Genomic DNA, 4,992 nt, shown 5'->3' on the forward strand with positions numbered 1-4,992 from the left:
ATTCATGAAAAAAGGTTTTGGACCCAGCAGAAGACACAAACAGGGCAGGCTGAGTCTTATAATAGTGTTCAAACAAATCCCAACGAAGCAGTCCATCAAACAAGGTCACCCGACAAAGTAATTCCAAACAAGGCAAAGTAAATCCAAAAGGCCATGGTAAATGTCCAGAATAAATAGTGTAAGCATTTGTTCCAGCTCCTGGGAAGGGATGAAAGGACAGCATTGTAGGTGGTGTCGCAAACCTCCTCCCCTGTCTCAAAAAACTAATTATGTATTTTAATTGCATGTAAATTTTACATCTAATTGTATTACATAAGTTCAACGTAAAGGGTCACATGTAATGCAATGTTTTCCTATCATGGTTAATCAGTTTGAATAAATTACATAACTTTGTCAGATTTGATTGAATTAAATTAATGTAAACTCCTATATAAACATTATGTGTTTATATATGTATTATACTCACACATTTCAATTTAGTTATTCTATTTCCTGTAATAAATCAGAAAGCAACACGTACAAGAACTGTTATTGGCAGATCTATTATAATCATTACAACCATGGCCAATAGTAATTTTAACATTACAGCAGCAAGACCTGTTATTGCAAAAAAACAACGGCTAATGACAAAGTGCACAAGGTTTTCCAGTGTATAATAAACCTAACTGTACTATAAAGGCTAAAAAAAAATAAAGAAGAAAAGAAATAAGGCACTGGAATAAGTATTTCTACTATAGTAACTTAAAATACATAAAATAATCTTAAAAAAACATAGATTACCATTCAAAAGAGCCTTTTATCAAATACTCACTAATATGATGATAACATAGTCTGAACAATACAACCTCAAGTTACATGTTTACATATTTGGACATGGTCCTCCTGACCTAACTGCTGACTGACCGACGGCGTGATGCACAGGCCTCCATCTTCCAAGCACATAGGGAAAAAATGATAATGCTGTTCTCCATTTACAATCTACAATACACACACATATATACGTCCCCCTCCAAGAACATCTTACAGTTCTAAGACGGGACCTGGATTACAGCAAAATGTAAAACATTAAATTGTCAAGTGTCAGTCTTAGAGATATTATTGCAGAATGGGAACAAGTCAGACATGAGAAACATGAAAAAGGCAAAAGGCCTTAATACCTGCATGAAAAAGTATATGTAGTATAACAGTATACCATCTCAGCGCAGAACTGGTCCAAGAGAGGTTCAATATCTATAACACTCCAATCTTAACAAAATAAGCAAGTTAACACAAAGTGGCAATTGAAGATGCCAGAAATAATCAGACCAATAAGTCGTTACGCTGTTTGTGTTTTTAAACCACATGAACAATGGTTAAGTCTGTTAAGCCTAAATGTGGCTATCCAGCACAAGAGCTCACTGAAACATCTTAATTTTTAATGTTTGCACCTTTGGGTTCATTAAAACCTTCTGGTAGAACTAAAATTTACATTTGAGGATAGTTCAGGCTGAGTGTGTGGATCAGGCCAAACAGCATGGCACAACCAAAGCAAATACTTCCTAGTTCTCTCAGCAGTTCCACAACCTCGACCACCACTCCAGCATCCGCTGGCTTGTCCTCTTCATCAGCACCTTTTCTGCAAATCAGATAGAGCCCCATGGTGCTCTGTGCGATCTCTCTCTTAGCTTCCTCACTGTTCACATCCTAATGGTGGAACATAAATTGACCATTTTGAAATAAAGAAAACATTACATGTTTAACACTGAGAGTTCACAATCAATTCTGATTACTAACCAAGTACTACTTGATGAGAGTCCTGCTGTCCTCATTGAGGTAATCACACAGGCTTCTGAGGACACGGTCCCTCTTGAGCTCAAAAGTAAGAAGTTAACCGTTACTGTAGCTTCAGATTAGAACTTATGCAAAAATTCTTAACATTTACATTATGTTAAATATAATTCTTTGTTTGACTGGTGATTGTATGTGACATGACCAAAAGGTCCAAGGTAGATTTCTTTGTCACATTACAACAGATTCTGAGAGTCTGTAACTCTGTTCTGCTACGTAGCACACAGTATACATTAATATAAAAAACAATTTAAAAATGGTAAACAGAAATAAACTCTATTCAGTGGAGCAGAACTGATGATTAATTTGAGTTTAGTCAAAGACTTGACTTTTCATTGAAACAGATGAAGCAGCAGAGTAATATGGTTTACCTGAGAATATGGTACCTAATACAGGCTGAATCAATGCCATATGCGCATACTTTGATTATGAGGTTGCTTGGAAAAGGTGCAAGCAAAAATATGTTTCTTATATAAAAGAACTAAAGTAGCTGAATCTCCATCATTAAGCCATGTTTGCCTTTTTACAAAGAAAGACGTAATGCTGTCCCTGTGATGTTTTTTTATAGCGGTCCGGAGTTCTGGAGACGCACCAACAGGTGTGAAGTCCAGTCTGCGCCCTCCATCTGCATGATGCTGCTGTGGTTGAACGAGCAAAAACTAACATCACACATCCATTCACAAGCTCCGTCACCCACAGTCGGACACACGTGGCTGCTTAGTGCTAACGGCTGAAGCTGCTCCAGCAGACTGTATGCTAGGTACAAGTGTTTTACAGGCTATCGTTAGCAAAACACGGCGCCTTCACTGGCATTTTCCAAGAAATAGTGGTCTTTGTAAAACATGAAACATTTAAATGGATGTGTTTCTTAAATGACATTTCTACACCGTAACAACAAAAAAAAAACGACTGGACTTACCTCAGAAAACACGTCCTTGTTGTCCAGCTCTGTCAAAAGAATACAGGCAAAATGACGTTTCCTTCTACTGTTGCACATTTTATCTAATAAAGTTTATTAGATTTTTTTTACATTAACTTTATATTAAACATATTTACGTTGTGTTTAATCATTTTAACTACATACACTTGATATTTAAAGTTGTAGTTACATTTTATATAAAATCAGTGCTTGAAGTGGAAAGAAATAGGTGCCAGCACCTGTTGTGAACTGTTTCATTTGATATTCAGCATTTCTTGTTGCTGTTTGTCAACATTTTTAATAAAAGCTATTAAAAAGTGATTCTGACCATACACAGTGTATTGCTGGACGAAGCCACCCCGCTGATTTGAATAAAGACAGCAGCGAAGCCAGTTTTGGACCAATGAAATACATCTACTGCGCATGATCGCGCAGCGTAACCGTGGTTTAATGACGTAAAGCAACGGCAGAAACACGGTGATTCTGGTAGCTGCAGAGCTGAACCAACAAAAAGTCTCATGGCTGGTGTGTTTGTCTGATTCGGATCGTCACTGTTTAATCAGCCCACTTACGAGGTTCACCTGCCAAACACCAACGCAGCGTCACTGATCGCCGAATAGCTGCTTTAGATTCACTGAAAGTTTATAATCTAAGCAACACGGTTACATCTCTCACGTGCGACGGGATGTCGCAGGGTTTTGACGTCATTTTTGGGCCTACATGGAACCGTCTGTGCACCCCGTTGATTCTGACCTCCCCAGTGTAAATGACACCTCTCTGTCAATATTTTTAAATGTCCCGCCTCATCCAGGCTGCGATTGGTCGGTTCACGACAAGTGACCGGCAGTCCCGGTACGCAAGAAAATGTCCCGGTACGCAAAAGAGTAAAATGTGGAGGTGCCGGTGCTGCGTACTTCAAGCACTGCATAAAATATCACTTCATAATTATGATGACCAAAACTCATTCTTTAAACTTTACTCCATGTGTTTACATTTAGTTTATCCATCCATCCATCGCCAACCGCTTATTCTGCGTACATCCCGCATGTCTTTGGATGGCGGGAGGAAGCCGGAGCACGCGGAGAGAACCCACGCGGACACGGGGAGAACATGCAAACTCCACACAGAAAGGCTTTGAACCGCCCTCACATTTAGTGAAGCATATTTACGTTGTGTGTAATGATTTGAATAAATAAACTTTTGATTGCATGTATTTCAGTTACATTTTACTTAAACGTAATGCTTCATGTTTATGATGGCCAACAATAATTTTTTGTGACGATATATGCTTTTAATTTAAATTATATTATAACATCATTTCATGGGTAGCGTATTCTAATATCCCCTATCAAATAATGCTCCCGCTACAGAATCATTTTATATTGCACCACTACTTGCTCCATGTGTGCTGTAAGGAGATGTTGAAATACTATATTATGCTATCTTTATTTAAGATATCAGAATATGGCCTCAGGTGACTCTAACAACATAACGACTGTGTTTAAAACTAGGGCTGAACATTAATCATTTTAAAATCAAAATTTTCAAATTTCAGAATAAGAGTGTTTTGCCTGCCTGATTTTGCGGACTTGTTCAGCTTTTGTTGATTTGTTCTGTTTTTCTTGATTTTTGTACTTTTACCACAGTTAAGTAGGCTACGAAGTTAAATGTTTTCTTTTTCTGTTTTAACTGTGTTTCTCGTTGATATACCATCAGGAGTGTCCACAGTGTGGGTGTTTTATTTTGAAAATTGTCCGAATTCTCTATGCCGTTCTGTTTCTGACTTCCTGCCCGGTTCATCTGCTCTGTGCTGCTTGATGCGGCTTCCGTCAAAACAGACTGACAGTGAATATTGAACATTAGTTCGCAAAATGACATCGTAATCGCAATATCTGGAAGCAAGTAGATTTTTTCCCCTAAGCCCTATATAGTTACAAAAGTCAGGAGCACTGACGAACCAAGCGGTGTACTTGACCTTGATAATGACCCCACAGAGGTTAAACAGCTGGGACTCCCTACCAGCCTGACATCTTAAAGTTCTTCAACTCAAAATCCACAGAAAAGATAATACACCATAGAAGTAATGACCCAGTGTTTTAAAAAAAAAAAAACTCCTATGAAACCACAAAATAAATCTAGTTTTCATGCTGTGGACCCAGGACCAATAATATAAAAACCCACATTAAGAGAAATTACAAAAATAACAATGTATTCAGAGGCATGCAGGGACTTGCACAGTGAGATAA

General features: G+C 38.0%; 1 long non-coding RNA gene across 4 annotated transcripts; it reads right to left on the reverse strand.

Moving 5' to 3' along the window:
• Positions 1-523: 523 nt before the first annotated feature.
• LOC119890850 lies at positions 524-3,054 on the reverse strand. 4 transcript variants are annotated; one of them, XR_005442317.1, is made up of 4 exons: positions 2,747-3,054; positions 2,420-2,465; positions 1,774-1,851; positions 524-1,683 (listed from the first exon to the last, which is right to left on the reverse strand). It is a non-coding gene; the product is annotated as an uncharacterized LOC119890850 (long non-coding RNA). The 4 variants fall into 4 exon arrangements; XR_005442318.1 differs by lacking the exon at positions 2,420-2,465 and having other exon boundaries at positions 2,747-2,942; XR_005442316.1 differs by lacking the exon at positions 2,747-3,054 and having other exon boundaries at positions 2,420-2,600.
• Positions 3,055-4,992: the final 1,938 nt, after the last annotated feature.

Source organism: Micropterus salmoides, unplaced genomic scaffold (genome assembly GCF_014851395.1).
Source record: "Micropterus salmoides isolate LMB-PRFRI ecotype aquatic unplaced genomic scaffold, ASM1485139v1 Ms_hic_scaffold_6, whole genome shotgun sequence".
Lineage (NCBI taxonomy): Eukaryota > Metazoa > Chordata > Actinopteri > Centrarchiformes > Centrarchidae > Micropterus > Micropterus salmoides.